Source organism: Ambystoma mexicanum, chromosome 3p (assembly GCF_040938575.1).
Source record: "Ambystoma mexicanum isolate Mex_15411 chromosome 3p, UKY_AmexF1_1, whole genome shotgun sequence".
In the NCBI taxonomy this organism is placed as follows: Eukaryota; Metazoa; Chordata; class Amphibia; order Caudata; family Ambystomatidae; genus Ambystoma; species Ambystoma mexicanum.
The window spans coordinates 296007041-296026853 of NC_090925.1; the positions used below are offsets into that span (position 1 = coordinate 296007041).

Genomic DNA, 19813 nt, shown 5'->3' on the forward strand with positions numbered 1-19813 from the left:
CCTTAGTGTTAGATTTAATCTCCTTAGTGTTAGATTCCGCTTCAATGATGCGTTGGTTATAGGTCTCCTCTTTGGCTTGTAAAATCGCTTCCTTGTAGTTGTGGTTAGTAATGATGAGGCAATCTTTGTTAGGGTCACATGGGTGGCTCTTCCAAAGTGATTCAGCCTTATGTTTTTCTTTTTGTAAAGTTCTTAGCTGAGGGGTGAACCAGGAGTTCAGGTGGGCCTGTTGTTTGGCTTTCCGTAGTTTGAGCAGTGCTATATTGTCAATGGCTTTGAGCAGTGTTTGATTAAATGTATCTACTAGGACTGTGGGGTCATTATGTTGGGGCACGCATTTGTTCAGGATAGGAAGGATGAGAGGGAGGAGTTTATCCTTGGTGATGTCTTTTTTGTTCCTTGTGGGAATGGCTGGAGCTATCGTAGGAGTTGTGTGGGGGTTTGTCGCTGGTAAGTGGAAGATGATAATGTGGTGGTCGGACCAGGCACAAGCGTGGTTGGAACTTATGGATGTCTTGCACTTAAGGTCAGTAATCCAATCGAGCGTCCTGCCCTTAATATGGGTAGGTTCGTCAATGCGTTGTTGGAAGCCTAAATTAGCTAATGTGGTAGCTACTTCAGAGGCCAAGTGATCCTTGGTGTCGAGAAGGCCCAAGTTAAGGTCACCTAGAAGCAATACCTTAGAGTTAGGTTTGGTATTGACGGTCAGAATGGCCATGATCTCATCTATGAAGGAGCCAAGTGGTCCTGGGGGTCTATAGATAAGGTGGATGGTGGCAGTGTTAGTTGGAGATAGGGTGAGTTTCACAGAGAGGGATTCTGCGGAACTGAGCTCAATGTTGGGGATGATTCTGAGTGTAATGTTATTTCTGTGTATAAATGCGACTCCACCTCCTTTGGATGTTGTTTGACGGTCCGCTCTAGTGATAGAGTAACTGTTGGGGATGGCGAGGGCAAGGAGTGGGCCAGAGGCTGCGTGTAACCAAGTTTCTGTAATGGCTATGAAATCGAGGTTTTGAGTGGTAATAAGGTCGGAGATGTCCAACACGTGGGCCGTGATAGATCTAGCGTTGATGAGGGCACCCTTGAGTTCTTTGGCAGAGAAGGTGCTAAGGGACGGTGGTGACTTCTGTGTAGTGGAGGTGTTATGAGTGTGCTGAGTGCCAGCGGCATGAGGGGCACGAGGCAATCTGGATCCCAATCTAACATTCCTAATTTGGAGCATGCACGGTTGATTGGGTGTAGGTTTGGTGGCATAGTGTTGGAGCCATAGGGCAGGGTCATTAAGGTATGGGTTGCTAAGGGGCATGGTGAGAGAGAATGGGGTGGTGTAATGGGGGTTGGATTTAACAGTGCTAGGGATGGTGGGGCAGAGCAATGTGGCAATGATGAACCCTACGATGGTGGCAAGAATAGGGTGGCTATCAAATGGCAGTGGCCGCATATCGTGGGCCAGGTGTCCTAACCGTCTGTGCAATAGAGTGGGGGAGCACTGGGAGATATGTGGAGGGGTTCTGCGCTGGGCAGGGGTGGGATCTGCCAGGAGATGGCAATCCACATACAGTTTCCTAGGTGAATACATGTGCATGCGCCAGAGACTCAAAGGCAGAAGTTCAGCTAGTCTGGCAAGTTAAGTACAAGTGCAAAATGCAATCAATGACTCAAAAGGCAGAGGTTCAGCTAGTCTGGCAAGTTAAGTACAAGTGCAAAATGCAATCAGTGGCTCAAAAGGCAGAGGTTCAGTTAATCTGACTGGGTGGTGCAACACGTAGCAAACAATTGGGTTAGCGACAGGCTCTGTGCAAGTACTGAGCAGAGAGGACGGTGTGCGTAAATATGAGCCATTAGAGTAGGCAGTGAATCGTGATGTTAGTAAGCAAGTGAAACTTGATTTGTGAGTGCGCTCCCAAGCGAAAATGGGTGAGTGTTTTCAATCGCCAGTCTAGACGACAAGGGCGTCAGACAAGGAGACTTCTATCTAATTGGGTGCAGCTGGGTTAGTGCAGCGGAGATTCTTACCGCGTTACTTTGTTTGCGATCAGATCGAGCGTGCTGGTGGTAGTCCGGAAAGCGAGTAGAGGGTGCTGTGGAGCAGTGTCCAGCGCCGTAGCGGACTGGTGCAGACAGGGGCAGACAGGATGGGCCTTTGGCTCACGGGCCTAAGGCTGCTAGGGCTGGCTTCCGCCTCCGGTCCTTCGGCTCAATAGTTATGCTGATGTGGTTGCTAGGCAACCAAAGTGAACGTCGGCATGACGATCCTCGTGGCGGCCATCTTGTGGTTGGGAACCTCGGTGGATTCAGGCTGCTTCAAAGGTATTTAGCCAGATATTTGGCCAACGGTGCACAGTGCACTACAGGTGCAGGCACTCCAGTACTGCCACTTTCAGATCAGGCAGGTCGGAGGGATGGGATGGCGGGTCCGTGTCCCAGTTGCTCCTGCAGCATTGGAGTGGCGTCAGGCCTCAGAGCACGATCGGGTGAGGGGAAGGAGCAGGGCTCCTGCAGCACTCCTGCCCGGATGATGAGGGGTGGTGCGCATAGAGAGTAACACTATCGGTAAGGTGTCCGGCCATTTCAAATTGGTGCCGGCACACGTCTTAGCGAGTTTGTTCTTTAAAATTCCATTGTGGCTCTCTACTAATCCAGCACTCTGAGCATGTCTGGTTCAATGGAACCGTTTATCGATCTGTAATCCAACGCATATTTGTAGGATCAGATCACCGATAAAATGTGGACCATTATCTGACCAGATGACCCTTGGCAAACCAAACCTAGGAAAATATTCCTTGAGCATGGTTTTCGCCGTCATCATTGCTGTGGCATCTTTTACATGGAAAGCTTCAACCCATTTACTGAAAGCACAAATGACAACCAAAACCTATTTGCGGTTATTGCAACGCTCCATTTCAATAAAATCAAAGTGAATTACCTCAAAAGGGACAGAAGGTGGACCAAAACTACCCCTTGGTGTTGATGTACCCTTCCCCACATTGTCTTGTAAACAGACCATGCAACTCTGGACAAAACACTCTGCATTTTTCGGGATGTTAGCATTTACCCAGACAGTTTCTAACATTTTACAAATGTTCCTAGCACATATGTGGGTGGGACCATAAGCCATTGAAACCATCATAGTGATGTACGCATCTGGCAACATCCATTTTCCCTCTAAGTTATCCACCCAACACCCATCATCATCCAAGCTCGCCAAGCCCTCAGCCCATTGCCTCATCCCAGTTTCCTCTAGAGTGGCATCGGCTTGAATATTCTTTATGGAATCAATTCCCTCATCTATAGTACAGACGTTTGTGGCTTCCTTTGTAGTATACATATCTGAATGGAGATCAGTAGCAGTCTGTTAGGCTATCTGGTGAGCGAAAACGTTCCCTTTTCCTACATCGTCTATGATTTTCTGATGTGCCGCGCATTTCATAATTGCTAGCTGAGTGGGAATTGCAACGCTGAGAGTAGCTGAACTATCAAGGTGCCATATTGAATCTTCGTTCCATGTGAGGTCAAGAAACCATGTTCTGCCCAAAGTCTACTGAAGTTGTCAGCCACCCCAAAAGCATACTGGCTATCAGTATATATATTTACTCTAAGTCCTTTGGAAAGTTCACAAGCTCTGGTCAATGCAATAATCTCTGCGGCCTGCGCGGAGTTATGCAAAATTCTTTTGGTTTCCACAATCATGCTTAGTGTAGTGATGGCATAAGCAGCAGTGGATGTACCATCCAGAAGTTTGAAACAAGAGCCATCACAAAACAGCTCTCCTTGTGGATCGTTCAGAGGTGTATCTTTCAAATCAATCCTGGATTTAGTTTCTTGCTCTGTGGTATAAAGGCAGTCATGTGACATTTCGTCAATGCAAGCGATATCTTGTGCAAGAGGTAACAGTTCAGCCAGATTCAATACACAACATCTTTGAATTTTGATATGCAGTGCAAACAAGATGAATTCACATCTCGTTAATCGTGCGGAGGTAAGATGTTGTGTTTGCGTTCTGTTTAATAGAACGTCTAAAGAGTGAGGTACCAACAAGGTTAAATCATGGCCTAGGATCATTCCCTTGCTCTGTTTTACAGACGCAGCAGCGACAGCTCTCAGACCTCTCGGCAAAGTGCATGCAACAGGATCAAGGGTGGAGGAAAAGTAACTGCATGGCCTATTCTTCCCCCCATGTTCCTGCGTTAACTCAGCCAAAGCACATCCATCACGTTCATGCACATACAACTCGAAGTCCTTTTCATAATTTGGTGTGCCCAAAACCAGTGCTGAACACAGTGCAGTCTTGAGCAAATCAAAAGCTTTCTGGTGTTCCAAGTTCCATGGCAATGGCAAAGAAATGCCCTTCTTTGTCAAAGCCCACATTGGTTTGATCACTAGTGAGAAGTTCGGGATCCACTGCCTACAGTAAGAAGCCATTCCTATAAAGGCTCTGACTTCCTTTGCGTATTTGGGACAGACATGCCAGAAATTATTTTAATTTGTTCAGGTGTCAATCTTCTTCCCTCCTTTGACAGGAGATAGCCTAAATAGGCGACCTCCTGTCGACAATATTGAAACTTTTTCAGTGAAGCTTTATGTCCATGTTTTTCTAGATGAATAAGCAACAACACAGTACCTTCTTTACAAGAACTTTCTGAATCTGCAGCTAAAAACAAGATCGTCGACATATTGAAGTAATATACAAGTATTAGGCAACTCAAGTGTGTCGAGCTGTTCTTTCAAAGCCCTACTGTAAATACTCAGACTTTCTGTGTACCCTTGTGGCGCACGGGTGAATGTAAACGAGCAGCCCCCTAGGGTGAACGCGAACAGATATCTGCTATCCTTGTGTATAGGAATGCTAAAGAAGGCCTTCTTAAGATCTACAACACTAAAATGAGTAGCAGAAGCTGGGATCATAGTTAAAATCGTTGTCACATCAGGCACAGTAGGAAATTGTAGAGCGACTATCTTATTGATAGCGCGTACATCGATAATGAAACGGAAAGGAATTGCATTATCCCCTTTCTTATATACCGGTAAAAATCGAACTATTGCACAAACTACCTGCAATTTCTTCAATTACCCCACGGTGTACAAAAGCAGAGACTATACACTTCAAAGCTTGCTCACCATCAATCGAAATCTTATACTGAGGAATACCTGGCAACTTTACTCCAGGTTTCAAGACAATTTTAACAGGCTCAATTTGTAAAATACTGTCATCATTATCGTCAATTGCCCATACACATTCCGGAACATCACTAAATTCTGGCGGCAAAGGTCTAGTCAAAAACTGTGAGACAGAAGATTGCTGTGGTGAAATCGTCAAACGCACTCCATCCGAAGAACAATGAATTACCGCATTTAATTCCTTCAGATTCAACTCCAACAAATTCTCACCACAGTTTGATGTCAAAAGAAATGGACAGTGATCCGTGAATGGACCCAGTGAGATCGGTACTGCCAAAGAAACCGGACTAACCACTGGCGTACCAGAAAACCCTATAGTTTGCCCTGACAGTGAAATGTCTGGAACCCATGAATGGTCAATGGAACACTTCTGTGCTCCTGTATCTACCAAAAATAGATGTTTTGTAAGTGGTTTCAACCAAGCACTCCACCTAAGTCAATGCCTAGCATGAGATGCCCAGCTGGAACCCTTATTTATATATTTTGATGTCAAAGGTTTTTTATTTCTGGACGATGTACCCTTATATAACACCCCTCTCTTTGAATCCCCCCCGGTCTCACTGAACCAAGAAGTAGGTTGTTTTGCAAAGTTAAAAGATTTATTTGATGAATTGAACAATATATATATATCACACTTTTATGACTATGAACAATATCTAGATATCACACTTATTGATATTTATTCACTGATCAGCAATGGGTGATATCACAACAATCAACAATCTATTTAATCAATAGGAGTATGGGTGATAAGAATAATGTAGCAGAGAATAACTTGGTGTGGGTTCAATGAAATGCAATGATATGAAATTCATGCAGCACAGAAATATATCTTGATATGAATTCAATCAAAGACAATGTAATCACTCTTTCCCCCTGTTACTACTCAATCCCCCCTATTATGCAAGATGAAGAGATGGAATGGGGGCACACAGGTTTCAGGAATATACAATCAACAATGCAGTTTAATCCCAATTCCCCAGCAAGCTTAGAGAACAGGAATGATTTTAAATCAGGTCAAATGCTTTTGAATTTGATTTTGTAATGAATTGGGAAAATGCTAAATTGACTTTAATTCACTAAATGGGATTCAAAACTAGTGGGAGGTGCTTTCTATAGTTTCAGGTAGACACTAGCAATGATGTTTGAATCACTGGCAGATAGGAAACTGAATTCAAAGGTTGGATGCAAGAAATAGCAATTTTATATGAAATGAAATTGAGCCAAATGCAGAATCACGGCAAACTTGTCAGTGTGGGAGAAAAGTAATTACAGAAAAACTATAAGGAGTTGGTTTCTGTGAAAGCTGACGATGTTAGCTTCAATCTGACATTCCAATTTTGTTCCTAGCATGTACGGTTCATAAGTTACATAAGTTTTAGAAAAGGTTGATTTTTGTCAGAAAAGAGTCAAGATTTCAAATGAAAGATGCGCTTTTGAAGATTAGGAACAAGATTTCTTAACACTAGGGAGATTATGGACCCACAAGCTACACGACAGCACAGCCACCGATCCAGGGGCACCCCCGGATGGTTTCTATCTGCCGAGACGCTTCCCTTTCTCCAGCAAATATATATTAGCGCAAAGATGATTATCACTACAATTATCACAGGATTATATGGATGAGAGAAGGAGTCAGGATAGACAAAAGAGATTCTACAATGCAGTTCTGGATATGTTGGAATGGGTGAATAGGTTTACTTAAAACTAAGAGATGGCTATGGACAGTTCTATGCTAAATACTCACAACTATGGCTTTGGAATGGAATAGGCCCGTCAGGATCTTGTCAAGGGTTTTGGACTGGAATTTGCTAGTCACCAGACAGGATTCAGGCGCTTGGTTCTGCTCTCAGCAAGGCACTCCAGTCTGCACGGCCTCCTGGATTGGATCTGACGGGTTGGTTCTGGGTACAGCTCTGCTCTACTGGTTTGGATCTTTGGGTTCTAGAAAGGATTCTTGGCAAGAAGCAGCCACAACAGCACAGCCAGGCTGTTGAATTGGTTGGTGCCCCTTGGAGGTTTGGGGTTAAATCAAGTTGCAAGATTCTAAAGGCCAGCTGAGAAGGGTTCAGCTTTTTGGGTTGGGCCTTCGGCTTCAGGGATCTGGAGTCTGGATAGTTCTGGAGTCTGGATAGTTCTGGATCAGGATTCTCCTTCAGAGTGCTTCACCAATAGGTCAGTTGACGGGTGAATGTGTGTGTGTCCCTCTGTGCCCTCAACAGTCCCTATTTATGTATTTCTCAAGGGGGTGGGTAGGCTGATTATACTATGCCCAACCCTCTGAAAAGCCAATAGGTCAGAGAATTTCCTCTCCCCTGATTTGAGAAGCAACAGTGTGTCATGATGTGTCATGATGTTTCATGTTTATGGTCCAGGGAGAAAACCCTCCCCTTTGTTTCTGTACAGTATATCTTATTTTTCACAAAAAGCATATTTATAATATCACTAATTTACTAATACTACATATTTGCATCCCAAATTAAATAAGGCACGCATCCGTCAAAGTCCCATCTTCTGGAGAGCTTCGGTTCACAAATGACAGTTTTTCGTGCTTTTGGTCGGTTACTCAGTGTCAGTTTTGTACCAATTTTTTCAAATACATGCACATACCATCTTGGCATATTCCTGTAAAGTTTCATATTTTTAACATTACCACAACTGCTACAAAGTCCGCATTTTGATAATTCTGTCTCTGAATATCACACAAGTACCAGAGTAGTTTCTGCTTCTGAGCAACATATTCATTTTAATAAACTCTAAATTCCATATTTTTACCAGTTTGGCACAATTTTCTATAAGTCTTTTCCAAAAAGATATTGTCAGTGCTTTCTGAATAAACAAAACTGCTTGTCTCCGCCCCCAAGGTCTTGGCTGGGCTAGAGAGCAGTCCCAGGCCTCTCTGACTTTGGCATCTGGTTTCAGCCTAAACCTGAATTAGCATTTCCTTTGAGTCAAAGGGAGTCTTTTTGTCTCCTAGAAGAGCAACAGGCCACAGTGCTCCTCCCTTTTCCTTTCACACATCCCTGCCAGTTCATTAGCAGAGAGCAGGGGAAAAGATTGCTTTGTTTGGGAGAAGGTGTGGAATGTCTTTGAAGCTCAGTGTACCTGGCTTTAACTTTTAACACAATTTTTAAAATAGTCTTGTCCTAAAATACAAATTACATTTTTAACAAATATATCCACCAATCTCTTAATTCCAGCCTTTTTAAAATATAGTTTTGAATTGTATCCACCTCTATTGCTTCTGATAGTAAGTCTTTCCTTTTCATACTTTGATTTCATGTATCAGTTTAAATGACAGATTAAGTAATCGCCAGCTTCGGACACAGGCGAGCAGCGTTACTACGCCCATTTTTGACATATTCTTCCAAGCAGGCATCTTTAAATGTGGATTTTTTTCTGATAAAATATGTTTCTGCTGACTTTGTGCTTAGGTGAATTTGTTATAATACAGTGATGTTTCACACCCAACAAGGAGTTTCGATCTCTTGTGAAGTTTGGGAACCATGTTTTTGCACTTTCCACAGTCAAGGAAAAACAGATTTTTAAACAGCTCTGTGTTTCTCTTGCAATGCAGGACTGCTTTTTCAAATAGTTTTATTTTCCTCTGTGGGCAGCCAAATGATGGGTTTTGGCATTGGTCTCCTGTGTTGCCAGTGACATAGGCAAAAGTGGATTGGCAGCCTATTTTTCAGGTTTTCCTATGCACTTCTGGGTGATTTTAGCGCATAATGATTTCCGGCGGCCATTCTGAAGTTTTTGATGCAAGCAGTGTACAGTAATGTTGCAGGGCATGGACTAGTGGGTTAAAACATCCCACAGTTTCCTATTTCCCACCATCATCTCAATGTAGGGACCTTTCTGATCAACTGGAATAGGTTTAGGTTCCAAACCCTGCTTCGGGCAATCCTAGCGAAACAATATATCATCACTGGGAATGTCTTCAGAGAGGTATGCAGTAGAAGGATGATCACAAATATTTCTATTATCCACACTCAGTGGCTGATTGTCTTGCGAAAAGGACTGAGAATTCTGAGAAAACTGGCTTCTACAAGGACCCCCTGCCTCAGGGTGGCCTCTGGATCGTCTACCCATTATACCATATGTATTATTTGACCTCTGCTGAAGGATTAGGCATTGTGCTCGCCAATGACCCTCTTGTCTGCAATAAGCACATTGGTTCACATGTATAGGACCCAATGGTACATTACCTTGTGGAACATACTGTCCCGAAACTGTGTACTACCCCCCTCCCCGCCCCAGGTCCTCTAACAAACTTTTGCAACAACACCTTGGTTTTCAGGTCTCCCTTCTTTTTTCTCAATCCTTTCCATCTCATTATTGACTCGGTTTTCATAATACTGAGCCATATGCTACACTTCAGACTGAGAATTAGCTTGCCATGTGCTCTCAAAAGTCATAATTTGCGACTGGATGTCGGTTAACAATTCACGCACAAATTTGTCCACAAATAATCTTTTTCCTGACACTGTGCTTAAGTCCTGTCCACTAAAATCTGCAAATACTTGTTCAAACTGATTAAAAAATGTGGTAGTACCCTCAGATTTTCCTTGGATAGAAGCAGTGAGTTTATCCTTCTTTCAGGAATAAGGCTTTCAATTTTGTCACTTTTCTATCAGGCAGTATTACCTGCGGTGGTCTCTCAACAGCTGGTCTATCTCTATCTTGTTTAGCCAAATGATGCCATGTGTCCCCTAACCCTGGTACATCGTCTACTGTCCTAATCTGTTTTCATAAATCAGCAAGTAGGAGCACAGGAAATAACAAATCTATATCACCCAGAGTAAATACTGATGACTGCAAGACAGATCTCTTTATAAAACCCTGTCAGATTATTTCTAATATCTGGGATAGATTGTCTAATGGTATTCCCTTCCTGTCTTGAGAACGGGACGTGAACAAACTGCGATGCATAATATGCATCAATATCATAGGCGGCAACGCCTGTTGCAGCATTAGCCGGAACCTCGACTTTGGGGACGAATGTTGTAGGAACCTCTCTCATAGGTAACTGAGTAACAGGTACCTCTGAATGCTTACTAAGCAACAAAGCTACATCAAGTGCTAAAGCATCTGAAGGAGTGTCACATGAAAAAGCTCTCTTATAGATATTCAATAATTCTGCGGGACAACAAATCTTTCTCTGTATACATTCATCCTGTAGGTACTCTACCATTACCTTTATCACTTTCCTCTGCGTTTCTGGCGTATACTGACTATACGTGTCATATACTTCTATGGGAGATATCAACATATCTGAAATCCATCTAAGTGCATCTCTCATGCAAATTCGCGTTTCTTCACTCATCGACTTACTAAGAGGAAGGAACCGTTTCTGTACAAAAATAGCACTCAAACTATCACCATCTATTTCTTCATTCCATAGCTTTTCTAACTCCCTTCTAAACTCAAATACCCTCTCGACGTGCTCATATACTTTCTCCGCAGTATCTCTTGAATATGCTAAAACATTCAGATCCCTCAACCTTTGTGGGATATCTATATCATTCAGTCTGTTCCACATCACGGATACATGGATTCCCATCCCTTCAATAAAAACAGTTTTCTCAGGAAAATTATCCAGATTAGAGAGTGTAGCAAGGAGATCAGATTGTTCACCCTCCATGCACTGTCTAGCCCATGCATTGAGATCTCGCTTTCTTTCTTTAGAAACTGTATTGAGAGTTACAATCTTCGATTCCACTCCCTTATGAACTACAAGCGAAGCAGAGCCAATTGGAAGAGAATGAATAGACACATCTTGTACAGTAGGTAATGAAGATGCTATCACCAAAGAAAAAGACAAATCTACCGGACCCACGGCAACAGGCAAAGGTGGAGGTACAGGTGGAGGAGCGACAATAGAATGTGGAGCAATATCTTGTAGCGGAGGAGCAATAGGAGGAGTAATAAGAGGTGCAGGAATTACTGCAGGAAGAGGAACAACAGCAGGAAGAGGTAAAGCAGCATGAATAGGGACATACAGAGGTGGCACAGTGGTACCAGGCCTTCGTTCATTTAAAAGCTTATCGATTAGTTCATCTGATGCATGAAAATCTTTAGACGTGTATATTTTCTGAATGCTAAATTGAAAAGCCCTATACATGTTTCTAACTGACTCTGACTGTTTCTGTTGATCGTACAATAACGCTTTCTCTGCATTTGACATATGCCGGCGTGCATGTTTCTCTCTACTTTTAAGCTGCTGCATAGCTTGTTTTTTTCCAATTTTGCAATACATCGAATGCTTCAGGTCTAGCTTTTTTCTTTAATAATATAGATTCTAAATATTTTATACGAGAAATCTCAAAGCTACCATTGATTGGCCACTGAATTTCAGAAGTATGTCTGTGCCAAACATCGTTAAACACTATACTACCAATGCCATACCCCTCCTGTGGTGCCGGATGGCCAAATTCCAAAGATTGTCTGTCTCTGCGGAATAACGCCCTGAAACAGGCAGACAATTTCCCAGGCATGTCAGATTACTGGTGTTACCTGGTCAATAATTGTACTCGCGAGGACAATGTGCCAAATCAAATATCAGGATACTTAGGAATCGGGGCACGACTCACCTGATGAAAGGACTAAGGGAGGTCCGATCGGATTACTAAAGACAACAAAGGACCTTCGTGGTTGGTGATTTCGGCAAAACTGCCCGCCTCGATATATGGACCCTCGTCAAGATGCCATCTCGGATCGCGTGCTCACCGTCCGGGGATAGGGTCATGCAGTACTGTTGAGGTGTCGTGTCTCATCCAAGAAGGGGCCCCCTTTCTCACCATCCAATCCCGGTCCGATAGCCGCATCAACTCTTTAACAAGGTGGCATTGATCTTGAGGGTCCCTATTTGGGCGCCATCTGTAAAAGCAAAGTTAATATCGAGGCTCAGTACCACAAAGGAAATACACCAAACACGGGATATAAAGATTCTCAGATCTTTTATTCTGCGAAGTTTACAAAAAAACATAGATACAGATAGCTATCTGGCTCTCAGCACCCCACAATGAGTACCAGCCAGTGAAAGAGAGGAGAGAGAGTGCTGGACATCTAGACATTCGTACTTTTATACAATTTTCAGAAATATTGTCCAGCCCTCTACATGTTAATAATCTGTGGTCTAGAGTTCGTGCCTAGTTCACATACAGCTTATACAATAATGTGCAGACGGATTACATGAGTTTTAATTTCCATCAAGTTACAATGGCGATGTATATTCTTGGATCCCGCAGTGAGCCTTAGCCTATATCCCTTCACAATGTAGTTCGGCCTGTGTCCACACTTGAGATTTACTCTATATTGTTCCAACGTTTATACAGGGATGAATCTTACGTGCGCGGACAAAACTCAGACGGCAGTTCATACGGAGCCCAAGGTCTGTTTACTCATTCTAAACAGTCGGCTCTCGGACAACCTAAACATTAACAGAACTCAAAGGTCGGGAGGCTTGGTTGCAAGTTGAAAACACAGTCCACCATTTTAGAACAGAGAATCATACAAACAGAAATCAAAATGGCAGATGACTCTAAAATGGCGGCAAAGTCGATCCAAAATCGGAACTTTGCAACGTGGTTTTCTCCATAGAGCAACTAGGTTTAGGCCAATATTAATCAAAAGGCGGCACTATATGATTTTCATTTGACAAGGCGCTAAGCTAATGTCAGGACTGGCGGGACACGGGGCTAGCTAGCATTTTAGTTGCAGCACCTGAGCTTATATCCTGGGCTACTACCAAAAGAACCCCGGCTATAGCCCCCTTTCTCCCCCCCAGCAACACCTCTGCAGCCAGTTCTGAGGTGCAATAGCCTGTTCTCTTTCCTATTCCAGTAGGGACTGCCAACAGTCCTTCACCAGCCTCCCTCCACTAAAATCTGCATCCAGTATTGACAGCCCTCCCCTTTGCGCATGCATAATGGCACTCTTCCTGTGCCTCCTGCCTCCTTAATCCTGCCATTTCAGACTAATTGCCCAGTTAGGCAAGCCTCAAGTCCAGCTGGTTCATTTTTTTGGTGGCTAATTGCAGAGTGATAAGCATTCAGCATGTTTATGCTTTGGAAAGAGGAATTAATACATGTTTGAAAATGGAATTGCAAAATAAATTGGTGGCACATGGTCCACTGTCCCTTAGCGGTCCTTCTCAGCTTAGATGTGCCTGATCGTTCTATGGCATGCGGCTGGCTACATAGGGCATCTGCAACCTTTGGCTCTCGAGATGTTTTGGACTACAACTTCCATCATCCCTTACCTGCATAGTCAATAGCGAAGGGGAGAGAATCCTGTGCTAGTGCGTGTCTTGCCACATTGCATCGTCCTCACTTGGACAGTGTTTGGAGAGACTACTTCATCAGAATATAACTTGAATGCCATTACTCATTTGAACTCATTACTCATTTGAACAGGGATAGTTGCTGGCTGAGAGAGACTGAAGAGGATTGTTATTATATATTTTTGAACTGTTATCGACATGCTATATAACCAAAGACATGCCACTCCAGAAAACTTTTCTGAGCATGAAGAAAGGGCTACATCGCTCATATGTATGCACTTGATGGCTCTTACGTGTTAGAGCTTCTTATCCAAGATGCCTAACTCTGTACCTTTTGGTTTGTGTCTGTATCCTATACTCCTTTTCAGATGCACTATTGTAGTCACTAAAAAGAACCTTAAAAGGATTTTTTTAAAAACCCTTACACGGATGCCTATATCCATACATATGCACACATGAGTAGCAATTCACATCCCACTAAGGTAGATCAGTGTGCTTTCTGCATACCGCAAAGATCTTTGGGTAACCTGCGAGTCACCGATCGATTCCCGGTAGGCCAGCTCACCCTATGATTGATACCATTGGTTGGAGGTAACTGAAGCAACTCTGAAATACGCTGTGATCAGGGGTGGACTGGCCTATAGGGTACTCCAGTGATTTCCCAGTAGTCCTCTGCACCCTGAGCCTCTTTTGTGTTTTATTTACACATTTCCTCATAGGAAAAGGGTTGGGCTGGCTGAAAATGTGAAATATGGGACCACTTTGACAATTTTGTCCAGGGCCTGTTTTGGTTCCCAGCCCACACCTGGATGTGATGCTACATGTCTTAGTTATGGAAAGACCACATGAGAATCAGATTGTGACCTTCAGGGATAAGGAAAGCTTCAAAGAGAGATTGAATGATGGCGTGAGTCCAATTGCCGGGGCCTAGCGTGTTTTTGAACCCCTGGTACTGCCTTAATCAGTCTGAGTGTGAGTGAGGCACCGACAAGAGTGTATGTTAAAAATCAATGGGGGTCATGCCCTTCCAGCCTTGATCCAATGATCTGCAGGTTGCCCAGCGACTGCTCAACCTGCTGATCTGTTTTATCAAAGTCCTTGCCTATACTAGACAATCATTACTCCCTTCACGTTTCAGAGAGTCTTCTATCTGCCCGGAGGCTATAGCATTCAATGTGCATTTATTTCTTTACTCACAGGGTCGCGGCTGCAGCTGCATTCCGCCCTTGTACACGCCAAACCCCCGCCATTACTGATCACTAGACAGTGACGCTGGAAGCCTGATTTACACATAATTAGTGCCCGGGGGTTTTCCGCCAGCGCGTGGAGGAGACACGTAATGATGCCTTTCCGGCAGAGCAGGCAGGCTAATGCAGTGCTTCATTATAACCCCCATCAGATGTGTATTGTGTTTCCTTTTCTATAGCCGAATTACCAAGGCAACAAGCACAGCTAGTAGCAAAATAATGCGAACCGAGAGGTGACTCGCACCCTAGGCCGGATTACCAGTGAAAGCTGACGCATGCCAACGGCCACATTATCAGTAAGGCAGGTATCCCAATGCAAAACCTGCTTGACTAATTAACATTTGCCAATGTGGTATTTATGGTAAATTCTTAAAACCGTTTCCCAGCTGCTTCATTCTTTACCACCCTCATTGTGAAGATGAACATGGCAAAGGCTTTTAGAAGGTAGTCAACGCCTCACCCCCTTAGATGCCCCCGTTCAATCCTTTGTTTGCTGCATTGAAAGGAGGCACAATATTCTATAATAAAATAAATAAAGATATAAATAAATACATGAGGTTTTTTAAGAAAAGCTTATGGGGAGTTGTTTTGGTTTGTTTCCTTAACCTTGCGTGTTGAGGTAAACATTTGAGCTAGAATATCAGGTATTTTACCCCATAATACAGCAACATTCAAAGAACGCTATAATCCTATGCAGCAATTTCCTCCTGGTCCATAATAAGCGGGCTGCACACATTGATGGCATTTCCAAATACTTTCTGTCCTACCATTATCGCACAGAGGCAGGTCCAGGGTGTGACCTGGGGGGGTCAGGGGTGGGGGATCGGGGGCACCTGCTACCCCTGGAAACTGAATGGCCACCCCATGTGCAACCCCATTAGTTGTGTGTGTGTGTGGGCTTGTACTTCATGCCACCCCTGCATAAGTCAGTGCCCCCCTTGGGCCACCCCAGTCAAAAGAGTCTGGACACGCCACTGTTACCGCCATACTCTGGGGTTTACTCCTGCATGAGTTCGCTGTGAGCCCAACTACACTTAGCGCCTCACAATTTCTGTGTATGTGTGACCGCCACAACCACTAACTGGACGCAGAAAGCTTCTTACGCTTACTGTCAGTGTGCCACAGGCTCCCCATAATTTTGTGTGTCAGGCATCACACGCTGTCATTATGTTCAAAGATCATCACACTGTGCGTGTGCATTGAGCTTCTAGCACTGCGTGTCAGTGTGCTCCAAACTCCTAACACTGTCCATGTACACCAAGTTCCTAACACTGCCTGCCCATGCACATCAAACTCCTGCCATGGCCCATGTGTATCATGCTCCTAACACTTTCTGCCCAGGCGCATGAAGCTCCTAACACTGTCCATTTGTATCATGCTCCTTACACTGTCTGCACAGGCGCATGAAGCTCCTAACACTGTCCATGTGTATCAAGCTCCTAACAATGTTGCCCATAGGCATCTAGCTCCTAAAACGTTCTACCCATGCGCATCAAGCTCCTAACACGGTCCATGTGCATCATGCACCTAACACTCTCTGCCCGTGTGTTTGAGGCTCCGAACACGGTCCATGTGTATCAAGCTCCTAACGCTGTCTTCCCATACGCATCAAGCTCCTAACACTCTTTGCCCATGTGCATCACGTTTCTTACACTGTCCATGTGTATTAAACTCCTAACACTGTTGCCCATATGCATCAAGCTCCTAAAACGTTCTACCCATCAAGCTCCTAACACGGTCCATGTGTATCATGTACCTAACACTGTCTTTTTTTTATTGACACAGCTGATTACAATCAACTTTTCAATATTATTCATAAAATGGAAGCATAAGAAAAATATTAAAATAAAGCATAAGTTACTATTCCAAGGTTTCAATTGAATTGCATTAATTTAACACGTTCATTTTGTTTGGGAAATTAGTTATTGCATAACCCAACCTCCTGTTATCAACTCTCTGCCACAACTCATCCTTTTCAGATATGTGTACATTTTTTAACAAGTCTTTAAAGTAGAATATTCTGGATTCTGATAATGTTAAGCATTCCATCATCAAGTGCTTCATTTTTTCTTTAGTTGATTTAAAGAATCAACAGATATTCTCTTCTGGTGTGATGAGTTTTCGTCTAGCTCTCAATTCATTGGTGTTGCATACATTTAGTTGAAATTTCATAATAGCTGTTCTATACGTTATGCTTGGAGATTGGGTCAATTATGTTTGGAGTTCTCCATATTTCCTGATGTTAAATGGATTCGAGTCAAAGTCTTTGTATGTGGTATATTGCTCTCTGGTTGTTATCGAATCCGTTTGCCATATTTTTTGTTTCGCTTTATCTGGGTTGGTCACAAGAAGCTCCACGGTTGTTCCGGCTTCTTGTAGAATTAGTTCTACAGATTTTTTCCATCGGTTGATAAATGTGTGGGTGGAAGTGTTCAAATATTTCACTAAAGAGAACAGAACGTTGTTTGTTTGTTTTGCTGTTGTGCATTTGCTGAATAACGCACATTTTTGCCATTTATACATAGCAGACAATGGCCCTCATTACGACCTTGGCGGAGAACCATGGTGCTATCAGCACCATGGTCCATGGCGCTAAGTTGCCAACTCCGCCATGGTGGTTGGCGGACTTACCGCCCCATTCCGACCTTGGCGGGGCGGTAAGTCCCCAATCCCCATTTACCCTTCCCCATTCCCATTTTTGCCCCATAGGGCATAATGGGAGTGGGGAAGGCGTTAATTACGCCACCGTAAATTACGGTGGCGTAATTAACAACAAGGTCCCTTAGCGCCATGGATTTTACCGCCTGCAAAAAGCAGGCGTAAAAATCACCATGGCGCTACGGGAACTCGTACTCAGGCGGTAAGGGTCGGCAAAGTTTTCGCCGGCGTAAACCCCTTACCGCCTGGGTCGTAATGAGGGCCAATGACAATAATCCCAACTCATAGCGCAGTATCAGCATTGGCTGTGAATTTGGCATCTGTAAAACAGCTCTCCAATATTGTGCTTCATTTCTTTGCCAATATGCATCTGATCTTTCATCCTTTGTCTCTGAGCCATATAGAATGGTGGGTATGACCTTCTGCTTGTAATAGGTCATTACCGGAATGATCGAAAATGTCCCATATTTCACATTTATGATTTTGATCGCGAAATTGCAGTGTTGATTTTACCTCATATTTTTTCTTCAAGTGGCTCGTCTTTTCGGTGGTTGTTGATATTTAGACCTAAATAAACATATTCATTGGCTATTGGAAGTATTTGTTTTTGTAAGTGCCAAGTCCCCAATTTCTGTGGTTTTTTAATTTGACCGTACTGCACTATTTCTTACTTTTTTACATTTATGGTTAAACAGTTTCCTTCTGCATATGCCGCAAGAGCATTCAGTAATTTATGTATGCCTTTTGGAGTTTTGGAAATTAAAACCAGGTCGTCAGCATATAATAACCATTGTATGTATTCATTTCCCAATTTCGGAGAATCACTATTTATTTTGTTGAAACTGTTGCCTATATCATAGATGTAAAAATTGAATAAGGCAGAAGCAAAGGTGCATCCTTGTTTCAAGCCTTTCCTGGCATCAATAGGGCTTGTGAAAACTCCAATTGTAGAGATTCGAATTTGCACAGTTGTTCCCGTGTGTAATTGATGAATATAGTTTATTAGGAATTCGGGGCATTCTGCATCAATACGTTTTTTTTAAAAACATTTCTCTTGGAATGGAATCAAATGCCATTTTGAAGTCTATAAAAGACATGGGCCCTCATTACGACCCTGGCGGAAATCGAAAAACGATGGCGGAAATGCAATACCGCCATCGAATAGCGCTCGGTGCGACTATGACTCGTCACCGCAAAGTACGATGCCATTAGCGACACCGTAGTGAACACCAACGCTAACTGCACCAAGTACGCGCGCGCGCGCCATGCCAAACCGTAAATACCACCATGGCGCAAGGGTACGCGAATTCCGACCCTAGCGGACATGTACCTAACGCCATCAAGCACGGCGGAAAGTACCATTCCGCCATGGTGAGAAGTACGGCATCGCGAATCAACCGTAAACGGCCCCACTGAGTGCCTGTACACCGCTCCCTGCCCACAAAGTACAACTCCCCGTAGGTGCAATGAAGTCACAATGCAACCAGTGAAATGTACAAGTCACCCATGCATGCCAACGAACAAAAGAATCACAAGAGGGGCCAATGGGAGCTGCAGGGCACAGATGGCACGAATACAGAAGCCATTCGAATGGACATGACCACAGTCCCCCACCAAGAAACGCACGCAAACACAGGCACCTGTGACCAGCAATATTCCGAAAATCACATCATTCCACCAGTCCACCTGGCTGACCGGCATCTGTTACACAAAACCTAATCCCCCGCCCCTGAGCATGACATCATTCAAACAGTCATATTGGCAGCCCTCATCCCTGACCTCACTGGGCTTCGTAGGCAAACGCGCCCAGCACAGTACCACGCAACTAAACTCCGAAGCTGGAACCCAATGCAGATCTCCTCACAATACATCGCTCCCCAAATAGGAATATGCCACATCACTTGCAAAGAAGAACGCTACACGGCCCATATCAGAATAGAAATTTAATGCACAACAAAATCACCAAGCCCATACAGCCATTAGGCCATGAACTCCAAAACACATTTCACCATTGTGGGCTGCATCCGCAAGAAATGACCAGCTACTACTTGTGTGACGCCCTGTTCCATCATGGTACACAGAGCCACATTCACGTACGAAAAGGCAACATGGAAGCGCACAGAACCGCAGGGCCGTCCCAATGGGGAGGCACTAGTCCAGCTGAAAGGCCGAAATGTTGCTCCGAGCCACTAGTACTGCGTAAGGGCATGTGGCCCATTGGCGATCGTCCCATAAGATCGTAATGCTGCTCCACTGATTAACACGAAGCAGCAGGTGTCGGGAGTAAAAGCCATCTGCAGGAGTGGCATACAGATGGCAGTGGCAAAAGGGGAGGAGATACCTGTCAACCAAAAGAAAAGAAAAAGAACAGAATGGCCATCAGAACTACATTCGAACAACTCACTTCAATGATCACACTAAATCCACAGCCATATGCATG

General features: G+C 43.9%; 1 protein-coding gene across 1 annotated transcript in view; it reads right to left on the minus strand.

Moving 5' to 3' along the window:
- LOC138579529 (uncharacterized) overlaps window positions 1–19813 on the minus strand; it is a 257277-nt gene that overhangs the window by 92393 nt on the left and 145071 nt on the right. The gene's annotated exons all lie outside the window — the stretch shown is intronic.